We start from the raw sequence: 21,763 nt of genomic DNA, 5'->3' as shown, positions 1-21,763 counted from the left end.
CTCTAACAAGAAAACATGAATCGAAAAGTACGTACAACTAGATCTCTATAAAAATTCTGCAACTTCATCATTTTATGACCCCATTTGCGAAGTTGAGTATTTATTTCCAAAAATGCGAAACTCCAGGGACAATATTTGAAATCTTCTGTTTTCTTCCCCAATTCGCATTCTATTGTGAAATACTTCGCATCTTCATTCTTACACCCTTCGCATCCCTTCGCATTTATCTCTTTAAAAATTCTGCAATTTCATCATTTTATGACCCCATTTGCGAAGTTGAGTATTTATTTCCAAAAATGCGAAACTCCAGGGACAATATTTGAAATCTTCTGTTTTCTTCCCCAATTCGCATTCTACTGTGAAATACTTCGCATCTTCATTCTTACACCCTTCGCATCCCTTCGCATTTATCTCTTTAAAAATTCTGCAATTTCATCATTTTATGACCCCATTTGCGAAGTTGAGTATTTATTTCCAAAAATGCGAAACTCCAGGGACAATATTTGAAATCTTCTGTTTTCTTCCCCAATTCGCATTCTACTGTGAAATACTTCGCATCTTCATTCTTACACCCTTCGCATCCCTTCGCATTTATCTCTTTGAAAATTCTGCAATTTCATCATTTTATGACCCCATTTGCGAAGTTGAGTATTTATTTCCAAAAATGCGAAACTCCAGGGACAATATTTGAAATCTTCTGTTTTCTTCCCCAATTCGCATTCTATTGTGAAATACTTCGCATCTTCATTCTTACACCCTTCGCATCCCTTCGCATTTATCACCTTCGCATTTTAAGCTAATTAATCGAATGCGATTCACAAAATTTTCATTCCAGATGCGAACACAGTTTAGTTCTTGAACTCTAAACTTGCGAAATCAAAAATTCATATGTTGAACCCATATGCGAATATTAACCCAATTGACTTCAAATTGACTCATAGATGCGAACACTCGATTGTTTTACTTTCGCAAAATGAGCATCAACAACTCCACAATCGAGTTTTTAAATTCTTACAAACAACAATTTCATAGTCCTTGACTTCGCGTCTTTCTTCACGAATCACCCCTCAATCATCAATCCAACTTCGCATTCAAGCAGTGTTATTGATTCGCAGTCACAAGCAACCACCCCACACCCACTCTATGACCAGCCATACCTTCCCACCTTACCTATGTCACATCAATGTTCCCTTACACTCAATTATCCCTCCTCCCACGTTTTTGAGGGCTGATTATTCATCCTCTCTCCTCACATCATCTCATTTACTCTCATTTCACAAGAAGATCAAACTCTTTCCTCTCTCACTTTCTCTCTCTAGAAATTCGAGATTCAAGGGCTGATCTCGAGTTTTTCCTCCACATTTGGTAAGCATAATCCATTCTCTTTGTGATTATCTCGTTTATTACCACTCAAATCATGGATATCTTAGACAAACTCTCTCATAATTGTGTTAGATCTTCGAATCTTCAAGTGATTTTCAAGTGTTCTTGGGTTGAACACTTTCCTTCTCCAACACTTACCTACTGAAATCCCTTAAGGTGAGTTCATACCCCTACATTTTCATGTTTTCTCAAGTTTTCAGGGGGGGGGGATACAAGTTAAAACACTAAGAACATATCTAAATTTTTCTAACAGCCTTCATCAGAAAAGTTCAACTCCATTCACGGACTGTTTTGGGCATCTTAAACATTTTTGTTTTCAAAACTGTACAAGGTGCAAATAGTTCAAGTTTTTAGCTTTAAAATGACTACTTGCACATCTCCATACGATTTTTCTACAATTTATGGTGATTTTTACAAAACTGCCTATCATTTCAAACAACAATCCGGACCAGTCTGTGATTATGGACTTTTTCACCCAAGTTAGAGGTCATTATAAATTTTGATAAAAATTATGAGCAAACTAGACACATTTTGTGAACTCTCAGAATTTACGGATCCAGTTTTCGACTTCGCATGATTTTTCTATGATTTTTCCAAAACAGGGCAGAATTGCTAAATTTTACCAACAGCATGTAAATATCATAACACTTTGTATTATGTTGAGCAAAGTGTATAATCATAAGTTTTAATGTTTGAATGAGTTTCCTAGTTAGTTTATCATTATGAACTGAAACAAAGACATTCATATTAAACATTATCCATTCATTTTGGAACACGTATTATTTAACTATAAAAAGTATAGTTTGAATAAATTCACAACACTAATACATTTCCATAAAAGGATTCATACATATTACATACATTGTAGATAAACTATAATAGGTATAGTTTATGATACATCACTCTACGCACTCGTACAAGAAGGGTACATTCATACAAGAAAGATTTCTATTCGCACACATTTCACGAAAGTTAATCTATGGTTTGATAAATTCACAACACTAATACATTTCCATAAAAGGATTCATACATATTACATACATTTTAGATAAACTATAATAGGTATAGTTTATGATACATCACTCTACGCACTCGTACAAGAAAGGTACATTCATACAAGAAATATTTATATTCACACACAATTAACGTAAACTTGTTATCCTACATTGTGAGACTCTCTCTCCCCGTACGTCCGAGTGCGGGAAATAATTCCTGGTAGTTATAATCAGAATCTCCTGGAGGGAGAACGTGATACTTGTATATAGATCTATATTGGGTTTGACACCCCACACCTTTCTGCTAGCTACAGTTGGACCTGCAGGTCTACGGGTGACAAATGTCATTTCATTTTTCACGACACTGAGAACGTCGTGGCAGGTTCACATAGTCATAGTATGATTATAGCGACTCACATAGGGATATAACCATTGTGAGACTCTCTCTCCCCGTACGTCCGAGTGCGGGATATAATTCCTGGTAGTTATAATCAGAATCTCCTGGAGGGAGAACGTGATACTTGTATATAGATCTATATTGGGATTGACACCCCACACCTCGCTGCTAGCTACAGTGGGACCTGCAGGTCTACGGGTGACAAATGTCATTTCATTTTTCGCGACACTGAGAACGTCGTGGCAGGTTCACATAGTCATATTATGATTATAACGGCTCACATAGGGAACAATCCATAAGTTTACGGGATTTTATTTTTAAAACCTAAATGAGTTTTATGTTGATTTAAAATCACCTTTTATCTCTTTGGGTACAAATACAAAGTACCGGGTCTCTATACAAAAAGAGGTACAGATACAAAGTACCGGGTCTCTATACAAAGTTATATTGATATTAAAACTATTCTTCCTCTAGAATTGTTAGACTTCAACTATAGTCGCTGAGTGTATATGTTTGAGTCATATGAGAATTTAGTCTTGGTTGGCCTAGAATTGGTGGTGCCCGCCTCATCTCCTGTTCCTCGTTGGGTTGTGGACCTAGGGCAGACCCACTATATTCAACGTTTTATCTAATTTAAATCTCATATAACTTATATACACTGGACGATTATAGAGGAACTCTACGGGTCATTCTAGGGTTCATTAATGCATCATATAGGAATATTTCTATTCATACTTAACTAAGAAAATATTGGATTTTCTGGAAATCAAACTATATCGATTTTTCAAGGAAAAGCGGTTTCTACTTCAAACAAAGCTCTTATGAACTCACCAACCTTTGTGTTGACACTTTTTAAAACTACTTGTATTCTCAGGAAATCAGTGAAACAGGCAAACTTCATCGCTTTGAGGATGGGACGCTAAACCGTCAACAAATTTATTTTGTCATCATAATGTAATTGCTTTTGAAACATGTAAACATATACTTTGGTGTAACTTTTGCAATTATATTTATGGTGGTTGTTTTTACTTTGAACACTATTATACACGTTGTTGTGATACTGTACATGAAGTCCTCCACCCCCAGACGTTTCCGCCATCCTTGGTTTGGGGGTGTGACAGATCCCGGTGGACCATTCGTGGAAGATGGTTCTCTTTCCCTTGCATTTCGCGAAGCGGTTGTTTCTATGGAAATTGAGCCCTCGGAATTTGTGCGAGTGTCATTGTACTAGAAAATTAAGTGAAATTGAGCCCTCGGAATCTTGCATCCATCCGTCTTTGAGTTCATTCGCATTTCATCGCATTAACTGAGAAATTAATCAGTTGTCTCATATTCGCATTTCAGTTGTTTGAGAAACCCAGATACGAACCCAAATGCGAAACCCACTAATTTCAAATGCGAACCAACCAAAAATCATCAACCACGTACTTGTGTCACCAAATGCGAACTGAATATCACCATTAAATTCTCCTCGCATTCTATAGATGCGAACACAATCCAAATCTCCGACTCCAAGCTTGCGAAATCAAAATCAATTAACCTCAAACAAATCGTGAACTTCTTATGCGAACTGTTTTGACCCACAAAACCAAATGCGAACTCAATTGTTGTCATATGCGAACTGATTTCATAGATGCGAACACAATTGATTTCATATGCGAATCCACATCCATCGATATGAAACCAATACCAGTTACAAGCAATTAGTAGCAACCATCGATCCTCTAATTTTCAATTACTCAGCCTTCGCTTTTCATACAACCCGTCGACCCTGAAAAATCGATAAACACCAAATGTCTCATTTTTAGATCGATTTTCTGATTAAATGTCATATTTGAAGAATGATCGATTTTCTGATTAAATGACCCCATTTTGCGAAGTTGGACCACTTATATTATTTCTTGAAAAGATCAGGTGCCAAATGCGAAACTCTAAGCTTTCTTCCCCAATTCGCATTTATACATTAAAAACTTCGCATTTTCATTCAAATTCTTCGCATCTTGCATCCATCCGTCTTTGAGTTCATTCGCATTTCATCGCATTAACTGAGAAATTAATCAGTTGTCTCATATTCGCATTTCAGTTGTTTGAGAAACCCAGATACGAACCCAAATGCGAAACCCACTAATTTCAAATGCGAACCAACCAAAAATCATCAACCACGTACTTGTGTCACCAAATGCGAACTGAATATCACCATTAAATTCTCCTCGCATTCTATAGATGCGAACACAATCCAGATCTCCGACTCCAAGCTTGCGAAATCAAAATCAATTAACCTCAAACAAATCGTGAACTTCTTATGCGAACTGTTTTGACCCACAAAACCAAATGCGAACTCAATTCTTGTCATATGCGAACTGATTTCATAGATGCGAACACAATTGATTTCATATGCGAATCCACATCCATCGATATGAAACCAATACCAGTTACAAGCAATTAGTAGCAACCATCGATCCTCTAATGAGGAAACAGTTTCCTATTCGATTGTGCTTTGCAATGACAATCAATAAAGCTCAGGGACAAACAATTCCATATGTAGGTATCTATCTTCCAGAATTTAGGCTTATTATTGTTTTTAGGGATTATACTGTTCCTTGATGCAATTACTTAAGGTTGGTTTTTTCATGCATTACAGAGGTTTTGTTATATTTGTTTGTTTTATTTTTTTCTTATTAAAGCATCGCACTTTCAATGTATAATGCAAAGACATCTAATGTTGTATTCAAAGAAGTATTTGGAAATTTGTGATTTGTAAAAATTATTTAATTAGAACATTTCATTAATGATTTCTTTTTGGTATTTTGAGTTCAATTACACACTTATTCAATAAGCTTTTCACTTATATGTGTTGTATTATTTTAATAATTCGTTGATGTTCGAAATTTTATATTATTTTTTTCAAGAAACCCGTGTAACACACGGGTATTACACCTAGTATATTATATAAAAAAAATCATTTGGTGCGCATGATAGCCTCACCCGCTAACAAGACGGAGGTCAATCGAACGTTTGCCGGCTCTCACTTTTTCCACCCTTTTTCTCTTTATTTCTAAAACCAACGTTGTCCCGCCTCCCCCACACACACTACACAGACAGAGTTTCGAAACCCTAGGAACCCAGAAACAAAGGGGATAAATAAAAGTAATCGGAGAAGAAGAAGAAGAAGCAAAAGATATGCCTCGTGAAATCATAACACTGCAAGTAGGACAATGCGGGAACCAGATCGGAATGGAGTTCTGGAAGCAGCTTTGTTTGGAACACGGTATCTCCAAGGACGGCATACTTGAAGATTTCGCTACTCAGGTCACTACTTTAACTGTATCTTTGGTTATGCTTGGTGGTTTAATCAGTCTCATTTGACTCTACCTTAAGTTAGTGCGTATTATGTTGAGCAAATGTCATTTAAAAGAGCGATCCCGGTGGACCATTCGTGGAAGATGGTTCTCTTTCCCTTGCATTTCGCGAAGCGGTTGTTTCTATGGAAATTGAGCCCTCGGAATTTGTGCGAGTGTCATTGTACTAGAAAATTAAGTGAAATTGAGCCCTCGGAATCTTGCATCCATCCGTCTTTGAGTTCATTCGCATTTCATCGCATTAACTGAGAAATTAATCAGTTGTCTCATATTCGCATTTCAGTTGTTTGAGAAACCCAGATACGAACCCAAATGCGAAACCCACTAATTTCAAATGCGAACCAACCAAAAATCATCAACCACGTACTTGTGTCACCAAATGCGAACTGAATATCACCATTAAATTCTCCTCGCATTCTATAGATGCGAACACAATCCAGATCTCCGACTCCAAGCTTGCGAAATCAAAATCAATTAACCTCAAACAAATCGTGAACTTCTTATGCGAACTGTTTTGACCCACAAAACCAAATGCGAACTCAATTGTTGTCATATGCGAACTGATTTCATAGATGCGAACACAATTGATTTCATATGCGAATCCACATCCATCGATATGAAACCAATACCAGTTACAAGCAATTAGTAGCAACCATCGATCCTCTAATTTTCAATTACTCAGCCTTCGCTTTTCATACAACCCGTCGACCCTGAAAAATCGATAAACACCAAATGTCTCATTTTTAGATCGATTTTCTGATTAAATGTCATATTTGAAGAATGATCGATTTTCTGATTAAATGACCCCATTTTGCGAAGTTGGACCACTTATATTATTTCTTGAAAAGATCAGGTGCCAAATGCGAAACTCTAAGCTTTCTTCCCCAATTCGCATTTATACATTAAAAACTTCGCATTTTCATTCAAATTCTTCGCATCTTGCATCCATCCGTCTTTGAGTTCATTCGCATTTCATCGCATTAACTGAGAAATTAATCAGTTGTCTCATATTCGCATTTCAGTTGTTTGAGAAACCCAGATACGAACCCAAATGCGAAACCTACTAATTTCAAATGCGAACCAACCAAAAATCATCAACCACGTACTTGTGTCACCAAATGCGAACTGAATATCACCATTAAATTCTCCTCGCATTCTATAGATGCGAACACAATCCAGATCTCTGACTCCAAGCTTGCGAAATCAAAATCAATTAACCTCAAACAAATCGTGAACTTCTTATGCGAACTGTTTTGACCCACAAAACCAAATGCGAACTCAATTCTTGTCATATGCGAACTGATTTCATAGATGCGAACACAATTGATTTCATATGCGAATCCACATCCATCGATATGAAACCAATACCAGTTACAAGCAATTAGTAGCAACCATCGATCCTCTAATTTTCAATTACTCAGCCTTCGCTTTTCATACAACCCGTCGACCCTGAAAAATCGATAAACACCAAATGTCTCATTTTTAGATCGATTTTCTGATTAAATGTCATATTTGAAGAATGATCGATTTTCTGATTAAATGACCCCATTTTGCGAAGTTGGACCACTTATATTATTTCTTGAAAAGATCAGGTGCCAAATGCGAAACTCTAAGCTTTCTTCCCCAATTCGCATTTATACATTAAAACTTACCAACACTAACACAATGAAATACCATAGGGGTATTTTGGCATTATTAAAATTACATATGTGAGAACTAAATAGATCTTTATCAATAGGTCAATAGTTGCTTAGTGGATACATTAAAATTTTATGTATCCAGGACGTCATAGACTTAGAATCTGTGGATCTTTGCTCTACTTCCTGTTCTCGTTGGATTGGGGATTTAGAGTTAGGGTCGCTTATTCGAAGGTCTATCCTGTCCCGAATACATATAATTAGTATGCACTAAACAATTTGTTGAAGTACCTGATAAAGATCATCGTATAATTAGCTAATTAGTACGTTTGCTTAATTATTTCTTATATCCCCATTTCTCGCGAAGATATCATGGCTGGATTCCATCCACACGACGACCCATACTACCCTAACCACGACAATACCAAATGGCTCGGAGAGGAGCCAGAGAATGATTACCCAACCCCTGTAGATGGTCACCAAGCTGAAGGCTATGCTGATGGTTCTGACTCCGACCCTGAAGTGGAGAACTTAACCCCGATGACCCTTGTTTCGAATCCCAACTCTTGACCGGCTTTCAAGGCCCGACGCCTCCTTGGGTAGAGTGCATGGAAACCTGGAGCAAAGAACAAGACCAACACATGTCGTTTAATAGAGAACGAAGCTTCTACAACATAAACGAAGGAAGCTCAACAGATACAATTTTTCTAATCCTGATCCATAGAGTTGCCCGAAACGAGATTCTGGGTAGAACAACTCTCCATAGTATCGCAGAGGTTGATGCAAATGCAAGAATACATACGATCCGCACCAATCGCCTTGAGCACACTTGTGAATTGTCTAAGAGAGACCCTGAAACCTTGCTGCGAGCACAGGCTGAAACACGAACCGAAGTTATAGAACTCTGAGTACACCAGAGGGTATACAAAAGGCACCTGCCTGATATGGAGTGGCAACTAGTTGAACTGAGGGTTCACCAAAGGGATGATCGCCGCTAGTAGTAGATGCCTTACTTCCTTTCCCTATTAACAAGGAATTTTTTTCTTTTCCCTATCTATGTCCTATGTGGCATCCTATGTGAAACCATCTTGTACTGTAAGTACTTTTAGTTAGGCCTTGAGGCGGCCAAAACTCTCCTGCTTCGGATGTGATGTAAGACCCTCTCCAAGGTCAATTTTCCCCAATTTGCTACATCTTAAACATCAATGACGTCCTCAGTCAGAATAATTCCGTGACACTCTTTGTTCAAATACTTCCTGATGAGTCTATCTGAAGCCCACTTTAGTCAAGTTGTTGGACTAGAGTAATTTGGCTCCGGGATCGTTCCCAATTTCTTTCAAAGGTTGAATCATGTTATTCACCAACCAATGGAACCCGGTTTGAACGACAAACGTCATTAGATCATTCTCTGATCTTACTTCTACTCTATAGGTGGACAATCGAAATACATCTAGGTTCAATGATAGCCCTTACTAGAAATTCTAGTTCTTCAAGTGGGATTAATAAGAATGTTATTTGTTATGATTTCCGCACATATACATCCCCCAGTTATATATAACGAAGACTTGGTAGACAATAGAATGTGAGATTTCTAACCTAGTTTCTTTTCCTCGTTGGGATGTGAAACTAAAGGAGAATCACACATTTTACTATCCGCCCAGTCTTGGTAATATCATAATGTGTATATGTTAAGTTTTCATGTATAATAACTTATCTTTAGTCAGAACCAAAATAATTCAGAGCCAACCTTAGTCACTCACAATTTCCTTGTGTTTCGTATTACAGAGTCATGTCATCATCCAGAAATAGTCAGCCGAACAATGAAGCCCCTAACCTTCATATTGACGCCGCAACATTTCAAGCCGCGGTAACAGTTGCTGTGACAACTGTCCTTACAAACCTCCACACTAACGACGCAACCACGACTGACAAGGGAATTGAAAATTTCGATTGTTGTATCAATCTTGGAAGCCAACAAAGGACAACAGTCTCGGACATACAAAGTCGTAAAACCGAGAAGAGGAAACGAAATCGTCGAGCTCAAAAGGAGCGTCAACGATCCCAAAGACTTGCCATGCAACAGCAACAAGCGGCAACTCCTGCCCCTTCAGCAGCAGCACGACCAATTCCTCAAATCCCTGGCATCGGGACAAACCCTGCACACAAGGTTGATGGGAAAACCGGACCCCATAAAAGGAAAGTTTCGAAGTGGATGAATGAGGAGGGCACCCGTGTCCATGTAACTCTAACTAAACACCTCACTTCCACCACCAATGCTAGTGTAAGCCAGATATGTCATCAATGCGGCGAGATTGGGCACCTTAGAAAGGACTGTCCAATCATAAAGAACTCTGGTGCAGACGGGAGGATACTAAGGATCACTACCGCAGGAGAAACCACTCCGGAACCGCCCACAAATATCAGTACGTGTTTCTAACATCGACATTTAAATCCCGAATTTCTTTATATGCTAAATCTAGCATCGATTAAAGCATGCATAGTAGTAATCAAATTCTTGTGCTATGAAAAGTCATCCCCATCTTCCCTCTAAATTCCTAGATCCCCATTCGAAGTGCAAATTTCGGGACGAAATTCCCTTTAACGGGGGGATGATGTGACAACCGTCAAATTCTGGTCAATTCAAAGTCAAATAAAGTCAACAAGTCAAACCGGTCAGCTCCACTAACCCGTGTGTGCTTGGACTTACGCTCAGTATTTACTAAACAAGTCGCTACTCTAACAAGAAAACATGAATCGAAAAGTACGTACAACTAGATCTCTATAAAAATTCTGCAACTTCATCATTTTATGACCCCATTTGCGAAGTTGAGTATTTATTTCCAAAAATGCGAAACTCCAGGGACAATATTTGAAATCTTCTGTTTTCTTCCCCAATTCGCATTCTATTGTGAAATACTTCGCATCTTCATTCTTACACCCTTCGCATCCCTTCGCATTTATCTCTTTAAAAATTCTGCAATTTCATCATTTTATGACCCCATTTGCGAAGTTGAGTATTTATTTCCAAAAATGCGAAACTCCAGGGACAATATTTGAAATCTTCTGTTTTCTTCCCCAATTCGCATTCTACTGTGAAATACTTCGCATCTTCATTCTTACACCCTTCGCATCCCTTCGCATTTATCTCTTTGAAAATTCTGCAATTTCATCATTTTATGACCCCATTTGCGAAGTTGAGTATTTATTTCCAAAAATGCGAAACTCCAGGGACAATATTTGAAATCTTCTGTTTTCTTCCCCAATTCGCATTCTACTGTGAAATACTTCGCATCTTCATTCTTACACCCTTCGCATCCCTTCGCATTTATCTCTTTGAAAATTCTGCAATTTCATCATTTTATGACCCCATTTGCGAAGTTGAGTATTTATTTCCAAAAATGCGAAACTCCAGGGACAATATTTGAAATCTTCTGTTTTCTTCCCCAATTCGCATTCTATTGTGAAATACTTCGCATCTTCATTCTTACACCCTTCGCATCCCTTCGCATTTATCACCTTCGCATTTTAAGCTAATTAATCGAATGCGATTCACAAAATTTTCATTCCAGATGCGAACACAGTTTAGTTCTTGAACTCTAAACTTGCGAAATCAAAAATTCATATGTTGAACCCATATGCGAATATTAACCCAATTGACTTCAAATTGACTCATAGATGCGAACACTCGATTGTTTTACTTTCGCAAAATGAGCATCAACAACTCCACAATCGAGTTTTTAAATTCTTACAAACAACAATTTCATAGTCCTTGACTTCGCGTCTTTCTTCACGAATCACCCCTCAATCATCAATCCAACTTCGCATTCAAGCAGTGTTATTGATTCGCAGTCACAAGCAACCACCCCACACCCACTCTATGACCAGCCATACCTTCCCACCTTACCTATGTCACATCAATGTTCCCTTACACTCAATTATCCCTCCTCCCACGTTTTTGAGGGCTGATTATTCATCCTCTTTTTTTTTTGAAAGAGCCAAAGCTCAGCAAACTTTATTAAAAAGAATAAAAGAATACAAGAGTCAAAACATCAAACAAAATACAAATATAACCATCCTATCCATAACCAACTACCAAACCATTTCCTAATAAGAAGCAATAACCACTCACAACCCCAAAACACCCTAAAATCCTTAAAGGTAGCCCATAAACTTATTGAAAGAGGGAAAAAAGGTAACTTCACCCCCTTGCTCCAACCAAACCACCAACAGATAAAGAAACCAAAGCAAGGGGTAAGGCCCTTAAAAAAACCCTCGGTCCATAAGCTAACCTTTAAGAAAAAAACCCTCAATTTCAAAACCCACAAACCACAAAAAACAAGGAAATCCCAATAAACTAAACCACAAATAAACATAACTTCAAGGAAAAAACAGGAAATCCCCTCACGACAATTAGTCCCAAAGCTCCTGTCGCAATCCTTGTCTTCTACATCCTTCAAAGTCCTCATCAAGGAATCCATAATCTCTCCACAGCTATTGCCCACCACCAACCTTTGCTTCGCCTTTCTGCACCACAAACTCAAAGAGAAACACAAAAAAATAACACCAAAACACCAGTGAATCAGATTAAGTTTCATACTAGACATGGCATCAATCACATGTCTAGGATTCTCTATTTGGGTAATCTCAATAAAGATCATATCCAAACAGAAAATCCCATAGGTACAAGTCACATGATTTAAGAGTAAACTCTCCAACCAGTGACATATTCCGTCAAATCCTTTGTGCATATTTTTATTCCCAAAATACCCCCACCATATACCATTAATAACATCATCCTTATTTAACTGCCACCACTGCCAAACCCAAAACCATGACCAACCACACTCCAAACAGCAAAACCAGAAAAAGATCTCCATTATTCAACATTCTGAATTCCTGAAATACCCCAGATCAAACAAACCTTCTTATTGATCAATTTAACTCTTTTCCTTAATCCCATCAGCTTCAACCGAATCTCATTCTCAATACTAGCTATAACCCCCTCAACTGATATTCTGCTAGAACCAAAAAGTCTAGCATTTCTCTCTCTCAAAATATTAGACACACAGCTAGCAATCATACATTTAATGATCAAATTCTCACCTGTCTTCATTTTAAGCATTCTGCTCAACATTAAAATAAGATCATTCCATTCAACCGTTCTCAAATTTAGCCCCACTTTACTGCAGAAATATTTCCAAATTCTAGAGGGATACTCACAATTAAAGAATAAATGGCTATGCGAATCAGGCACATTATCACAAAAAGGACACAGCAACTTACCAGCCAATTCCCATCCTCTAACCCTATCCTGAGTTTTTAATCTGTTCAGAATAGCCAACCATAAAATAAAAGAGTTGCGAGGAATGCAATTATTATACCAAACAAGATCAAACCAAGGCACAATATCCCCAAAATTATTCAAATCATTCCACACCTGTTTGCATGAAAATTTTCTGCATATACCTCCCTTATCCCTCCATCCAACAACATCATTCAAATTGGAATCAATACAAACCATAGGAGCTTCAGTCAATCCAGGGAACTTGTTAACCCATTCAACCGGCCATGAATAAGAATCAAACTCAAGAACATCACAAACTAAAGCAGAATCACTAAGACCATTACTAATCCACTCTCTCCTAGGAATAATAGTACAAAGAATACCTATAGGATGCCACCAATCATGCCATAAAGAAGTATTCCTCCCATTATCCACACATGATATAACATGAGGCCTAACAGTATTCCTTATCTCCAAAAATCTCTTCCATGTCCAGTTCATACTCTTTTTCTGCATAATATCCCAAAAATTCCTGCTACCAATATAATTGATTCTCACCCACTGCACCCACAGGGAATTTTTGTTATTAACCACATTCCAAACATGTTTAGCGAGTAAAGCATCATTCCATTTCCTCAAATTCTTTATTCCCAGCCCACCATACTCCTTAGGTTTGCAAATATCAAGCCACTTAACTTTAGCTTTACCTTTGACTATCTCACCATTAGCCCATAAAAAACTCCTGCACATCTTCTCAATCTCATTAATAGTAGCAATTGGAATTTTAAAAATAGAAGCCCAATAAACATGAATAGAAGTTAAAACCGAATTAATGAGTTGCAATCTGCCAGCAAAAGATAAGGTTTTACACTTCCAATTGAAAATTCTCAACTTAATCTTTTCAATCAACTTTTTACAATCTCTATCAAACAATTTAGTAACACACATAGGAACCCCCAAATATTTAAACGGAAATTTCCCAACTTCATAAGGAAGAATACCCAAAATAATCCTTCTCATATTAGGCTTAACACAACTGAAATAAATCTGACTTTTCTCCATACTAACCTTCAGCCCTGAAATCTTATTGAAATCATCAAGGGCATTCCTTATAATTCTGGCCGAATTCCCATTACCATAAGAAAAAATTAACAAATCATCAGCAAAACATAAATGGGAAATTTTGAGGCTCAAACATTTACTATGGAACTTAAAATTCAAAGAATCTTCAATAAGTTTACCCATAATAATATTGAAAACCTCCATAACTATAGTAAATAGGTAAGGAGATAAAGGATCTCCCTGCCTAAGCCCACGCTTTCCTTCAAAATACCCATGATCTTCACCATTAAAATTGAGCATGAACCACGGGGAAGAAACACAAGCCATAATCCATTTCACCATAACTGGATGAAACCCAAATCCCTGCAGAATTCTATTAAGAAAATCCCAATCCACCGTATCATAAGCCTTTTGTATATCAATCTTTATCGTACATTTAGGGGTACCTCTCTTTTTTTTGTACCCCACCATCAACTCCTGAGCAAGAAGAATATTGTCCAGAATAGATCTACCAGGAATAAAAGCTGATTGATTATTACTTACAATATCACCCAAACAATTTCTAATTCTATTCACTATAATCTTGCTGATACACTTATAAAAAGTGTTACAGCAAGCTATAGGTCTAAAATCAGACACTTTCCTCGGAACCTCAACTTTAGGGACCAAAACAATTCTCGTGGCATTAATCCCATTCAACAATTTACCAGTCCAAAAAAATTCTCTCACAGCCTTACAGACATCTGGACCAACAATACTCCAAGAACTTTTAAAAAATTTAGAAGAATACCCATCAGGCCCAGGGGCACGATTGTCATCTATATCAAACATCGCCAATTTAATTTCTTCATCAGTAACCACTCTAATCATATCAACAGCCACCCTACTATCCAATTTTTTAGGAAAAAACTCATCATTTAAGCCCGATAAATCAGTATCATCCTTACTTCCCAAAAACTTATTAAAATGAGACACAAATTTCTCTATCATAGCCTTCCCACTCACCCAACGACCATCTTCATTCAGAACCATCTGAATACGATTATTGATACCCCTGCTTTTAACAATTTTGTGAAAGAATTTAGAATTATTATCCCCATCCTGTAACCATTTGATTTTAGCACGCTGAGCCAGAATCTTTTCTTCATCTATACAAGCAGTATTAAAATCTAAAAGAATTTTAGCATGCTCTTCCCTAATCTTGCAATCAAAAGGATTAATGTCAATATCTTGTTGTTTACACTCCAAATCCTTTCTTAACTTCTGAATTCTTTTTCCAGCTCCCCAATATTTATTACACATCTCCCTGCAATGTTTCTTGAGAATCTTCAACTTTTGTGTCACTTTAAACATAAAAAAACCATCAATATTCATATCCCAAACCTCCTTAACCAAAGGAAGAAACTCCTCCTTCTCAGAGATAAAATTCGCAAATCTAAAAGAAGGTTTCCACTTCACTTTGTTACCAGGAAGATTTAAAATAGCAGGGCAATGATCCGAATTTCTGTATGGTTTAAAGACAGCATGAGCAAGAGGATGGATCGACATAAATTTTTGATTAACCATAACTCTATCAAGCTTCTTCAACAGTCCCATATTACCCATAGGAGTTTTGTTCCAAGTAAACTGAAACCCATACGACTTCAAGTCCTCCACTTCAATAAAACTCAAACAATCAACAAAATCTTCAACTCCTTTAGGAGTTCTAGAACAGCTTTCAGAATATTCCGAAGGTTTTATAGCAACATTAAAATCACCTAATAAACCCCAAGCTTCCCTATTAACAACCAAACTATGTTTTTTCAAATTATCCCAAAGTAATCTTCTTTCAATATAATTCGAAGCAGCATATATAAAAGACAAATACATGCCAAAATCCGAATTACACAATTTAACATAACAATGGATAACCTGTTTGAATTGAGAAAGCAGAATCACATCAAAAAGTCTAGGATTCCACCCCACTATTATTCTAGTACCAGCTTCACAACTATTATTATTAGAGATCCAATCCCACTGCCCAAAAGTCTTAGCACAAACACTCTTGAGATTTAAGATTTTGACATGAGATTCAATCACAGCACAAATACCAAGGTTATTACACCTAATAACATCAATAACCTCCTTCTGCTTAACAGATTTATTCAATCCCCTAACATTCCAAGCACCAACAGCCATCATTGGGAAATAATAGAATTTTTGGCATTTACCTCCTCAAATGCCTGAGAACTCCCCATCTTACTTCTATTATTATCCAACTCCAACTTATCCTTATTCACTTTATTACTTTCATTTCCTTTCTTCTTCCCCTCTCCCTTGCTTGAAGAAATCAAATTGTTATTCTTGCTTTCATTAGAACCCATTCCAGCATCACCACTATCAACATTTTGATTAACAACTGTCTTCACAACCTTATCATCTTCTTCCATTTTATCCAAAACTACCTCTTCAAACTCTCCTAAGATTTCAAAACTGTTTTTATTACTTAATCCCTCCCCTATTATATTCTCACTACCAAGACTTAAATTGCCCATCTCTGCCTTCTTATCCTTTTTAACTACAACCTCCTGCTTATTATTTACCATCAAACCCCGACTTTCTATAACATTCTGCCCATTAACAAACTTCTCATAATTTCTGTTCTTTCCTAAATTCCAGTGACTTACTCCTTTATTACTCCAATTCCAATTTTGCCCTTTACCATTTCCATCTCTATTCCCATTTTTGCTTTTAGAGAAAATACCCCTTCCCCAATTCCCATTCTTCCCATTATTCTTCATATTATTCAATTGATTATAACCCTCTTGAGACTTGCTAGTGCCTTCACCAACATTATTACCCATAACCTTTTTATATTTAACTTCTGTGAAACCATCCCCATTAACAACTTCCTTCCCTTTAATGTTCTTTAAATTTCTCACTTCTCCACTATTATCCTCCTTCACAACATTCATAGCAGCAGCACAAACTTTATCCACATGCCCATAAACTTTACAATGATTACATCTAGAAGGAATCCAAGCATATTCAACATCAAAACTTTGAATCACAGCAGAATTAGAGACAAAATCCCAAGTAGCTATATCAATCTTCTTTCTCCATTCCTTCCCAGCATCCATTTCAACAAGAATTCTAGCATAAGCACTCCTTCCTTTATGTTCCAAACACATATCCTCAGTAAAGGAATCAAAAGCCAAAGGAATACCTATCTTACTAGCAATTCTGCATAAGTTTTCACCACTCCAAACTTCCAAGGGCAAATCAAATATTTTAATCCAAACAGGAATTTTATCATGCTTATTTTTAGTTAATGTCAAACCAGGCCTCCATCGTTGAAGAAATAAAGGCATATTATTAAACATTAACCAAGGACTACCTTCCAAAACAGATAACATCCCCTTTTCATCACTGAATTTAAAGAAGAAAAATCCTTTACTGTTCATGAACACCTCTTCCAAACCCACATTCTTCCACAATCTTCTAACTTCTTTCTGAATTACAGGAAACGCCAACTTCTTGTCAATCATATAACCATAAAGAGTATTAGTAAAAGGAATACTAGCATGCTTTAGATTCTCAATTGGAATTATAACAGGACCATCCTCTTCCCCTTTCTCCCCTGGAATGAATCTAACATCAATCTTACCCTTATGTCTATTACCTTTTAACACACCAGCATAAGAGTTCATAACATTCCCCTGCATTCCTCCTTCCTCCTTATTACCAATCATAGCATTTCCCAAAATAGAAGGAAGTAAATTAATGCTATTAATAACAGTACCTGACTTCTCATTGCAGCTAGTATCCATATTACTCTTAGCATTAACCTCTTTTTCTATTACAATTTCCTCATCCTCACTAGTATCATCCTCACTTGAATCATTATCCCCTTCCTCATCAGTATACTCATCATCATCAGTATTACCATCAATCTCCTTGTCTTTCTTTTCCAAATTTGCCATATCAACATCCATTTTCTGATTCTTCCCACTATCTAATCCTTTTCCCATAGTCTTCTCAACTCCCTTTCCCACCTGTCCTTCTTTCTTCAATTCACTCAGAAATTGAAATCCAATTCCTGGAATGAAATCTTCATTATTGTTAGCCCTTTTCTCCCCATCAGTTATAATCTTCACTACTTCATTATCTTCCCTAATAGAGTTATTCTGAATTTTATCATCCATCACCGATATGGAAGGGTTCACATTAACCATTTCACTTATAACATTCTTCAATTCAGAGTTTGGACTCAAAACATCATTACTCATCATCAACCCATCCCAATTCCTCATCAAATTAGCAGTATTACCAGTTGGGATAGAAACAACATGAGAACTAACCTTTTTAGAGTTACCAGACAACCCTTTCTTCAATTCCTTCTCCATCCCTACAGATCCAGGAATAGAAATGTTAGAATCCGACTCCCAAACTGAAACAGATTCCGATTCTTCTCCCGTTTCCTCCTCTGAACCATCTTCATTGAATAACTCTTCCGTATCCATCGGAGCTAATACATCCACTTTTTTCCTAGCTCTGTTCTTAATCCTGAAAGATTTCCCTTCCATTTTCCATCCAGCTTTGCTAATCCCAGATGCAACAGCTCCAGTCACACTTGGTTTACGACGAGTTTTATATATCGTAGCAGATGATTGTTCAATTACCCCAGGAGGAACCAGATCATTCACCTCCATTTCAGTTTTTGAATAACGAACTGCAGCACTTTTATCCGGAGGTTTAACCTTCACGTCCTTCAATCTATCCGATTTGGAAGATGCTCCCATTAAATCAACGGAATAATGAAAGAAATTGCTTCACCAATTAAAAGAAATTCGTCGGAAAAGCAGCACCGATGAATCAAAGCTAGATCGCACCACCGTCAGAAAGAATCAGGATAAGAGAGAGAAAGTAGAGAGAGAAAGCGAAAAAGCACACGATATTCAGAAGTTATCGATCCTCTTCGATCCTCTCTGATTATTCATCCTCTCTCCTCACATCATCTCATTTACTCTCATTTCACAAGAAGATCAAACTCTTTCCTCTCTCACTTTCTCTCTCTAGAAATTCGAGATTCAAGGGCTGATCTCGAGTTTTTCCTCCACATTTGGTAAGCATAATCCATTCTCTTTGTGATTATCTCGTTTATTACCACTCAAATCATGGATATCTTAGACAAACTCTCTCATAATTGTGTTAGATCTTCGAATCTTCAAGTGATTCTTCAAGTGTTCTTGGGTTGAACACTTTCCTTCTCCAACACTTACCTACTGAAATCCCTTAAGGTGAGTTCATACCCCTACATTTTCATGTTTTCTCAAGTTTTCAGGGGGGGAATACAAGTTAAAACACTAAGAACATATCTAAATTTTTCTAACAGCCTTCATCAGAAAAGTTCAACTCCATTCACGGACTGTTTTGGGCATCTTAACTATTTTTGTTTTCAAAACTGTACAAGGTGCAAATAGTTCAAGTTTTTAGCTTTAAAATGGCTACTTGCACATCTCCATACGATTTTTCTACAATTTATGGTGATTTTTACAAAACTGCCTATCATTTCAAACAAAAATCCGGACCAGTCTGTGATTATGGACTTTTTCACCCAAGTTAGAGGTCATATTAATTTGTGATAAAAATTATGAGCAAACTAGACACATTTTTTGAACTCTCAGAATTTACGGATCTAGTTTTCGACTTCGTATGATTTTCTATGATTTTTCCAAAACAGGGCAGAATTGCTAAATTTTGCCAACAGCATGTAAATATCATAACACTTTGTATTATGTTGAGCAAAGTGTATAATCATAAGTTTTAGTATTTGAATGTGTTTCCTTGTTAGTTTATCATTATGAACTGAAACTAAGACATTCATATTAAATATTATTCATTCATTTTGGGACATGTATTATTAAACTATAAAAAGTATAGTTTGATAAATTCACAACACTAATACATTTCCATAAAAGAATTCATACATATTACATACATTTTAGATAAACTATAATAGGTATAGTTTATGATACATCACTCTACGCACTCGTACAAGAAGGGTACATTCATACAAGAAATATTTATATTCACACATTTCACGTAAACTTGTTATCCTATATTGTGAGTTTCTCTATTTTTCTCTCTCTCTCCCCGTACGTCCGAGTGCGGGATATAATTCCTAGTAGTTATAATCAGAATCTCCTGGAGGGAGAACGTGATACTTGTATATAGATCTATATTGGGATTGACACCCCACACCTCGCTGCTAGCTACAGTGGGATCTGCAGGTCTACGGGTGACAAATGTCATTTCATTTTTCGCGACACTGAGAACGTCGTGGCAGGTTCACATAGTCATAGTATGATTATAACGGCTCACATAGGGAACAATCCATAAGTTTACGGGATTTTATTTTTAAAACCTAAATGAGTTTTATGTTGATTTAAAATCACCTTTTATCTCTATGGGTACAAATACAAAGTACCGGGTCTCTATACAAAAAGAGGTACAGATACAAAGTACCGGGTCTCTATACAAAGTTATATTGATATTAAAACTATTCTTCCTCTAGAATTGTTAGACTTCAACTATAGTCGCTGAGTGTATATGTTTGAGTCATATGAGAATTTAGTCTTGGTTGGCCTAGAATTGGTGGTGCCCGCCTCATCTCCTGTTCCTCGTTGGGTTGTGGACCTAGGGCAGACCCACTATATTCAACGTTTTATCTAATTTAAATCTCATATAACTTATATACACTGGACGATTATAGAGGAACTCTACGGGTCATTCTAGGGCTCATTAATGCATCATATAGGAATATTTCTATTCATACTTAACTAAGAAAATATTGGATTTTCTGGAAATCAAACTATATCGATTTTTCAAGGAAAAGCGGTTTCTACTTCAAACAAAGCTCTTATGAACTCACCAACCTTTGTGTTGACACTTTTTAAAACTACTTGTATTCTCAGGAAATCAGTGAAACAGGCAAACTTCATCGCTTTGAGGATGGGACGCTAAACCGTCAACAAATTTATTTTGTCATCATAATGTAATTGCTTTTGAAACATGTAAACATATACTTTGGTGTAACTTTTGCAATTATATTTATGGTGGTTGTTTTTACTTTGAACACTATTGTACACGTTGTTGTGATACTGTACATGAAGTCCTCCACCCCCAGACGTTTCCGCCATCCTTGGTTTGGGGGTGTGACACCATCCGTCTTTGAGTTCATTCGCATTTCATCGCATTAACTGAGAAATTAATCAGTTGTCTCATATTCGCATTTCAGTTGTTTGAGAAACCCAGATACGAACCCAAATGCGAAACCCACTAATTTCAAATGCGAACCAACCAAAAATCATCAACCACGTACTTGTGTCACCAAATGCGAACTGAATATCACCATTAAATTCTCCTCGCATTCTATAGATGCGAACACAATCCAGATCTCCGACTCCAAGCTTGCGAAATCAAAATCAATTAACCTCAAACAAATCGTGAACTTCTTATGCGAACTGTTTTGACCCACAAAACCAAATGCGAACTCAATTGTTGTCATATGCGAACTGATTTCATAGATGCGAACACAATTGATTTCATATGCGAATCCACATCCATCGATATGAAACCAATACCAGTTACAAGCAATTAGTAGC

At 36.9% G+C, this 21,763-nt stretch overlaps 2 long non-coding RNA genes across 2 annotated transcripts; both read left to right on the top strand.

Annotated features, from left to right (window-relative positions):
• The first annotated feature begins 1,477 nt into the window (after positions 1-1,477).
• On the top strand, positions 1,478-3,810 carry LOC145003831 (uncharacterized). The gene is made up of 2 exons (XR_013662169.1): positions 1,478-1,539; positions 3,650-3,810. It is a non-coding gene; the product is annotated as an uncharacterized LOC145003831 (long non-coding RNA).
• A 15,299-nt stretch (positions 3,811-19,109) lies between these two features.
• On the top strand, positions 19,110-21,234 carry LOC145003749 (uncharacterized). The gene is made up of 3 exons (XR_013662159.1): positions 19,110-19,221; positions 19,312-19,396; positions 21,074-21,234. It is a non-coding gene; the product is annotated as an uncharacterized LOC145003749 (long non-coding RNA).
• Positions 21,235-21,763: the final 529 nt, after the last annotated feature.

Source organism: Lactuca saligna, chromosome 7 (assembly GCF_052625555.1).
Source record: "Lactuca saligna cultivar CGN05327 chromosome 7, ASM5262555v1, whole genome shotgun sequence".
NCBI classification, from domain to species: Eukaryota; Viridiplantae; Streptophyta; class Magnoliopsida; order Asterales; family Asteraceae; genus Lactuca; species Lactuca saligna.
The sequence above is the reverse complement of the archived record's forward strand: the minus strand, read 5'-3'. Positions and strand labels throughout refer to the sequence as shown.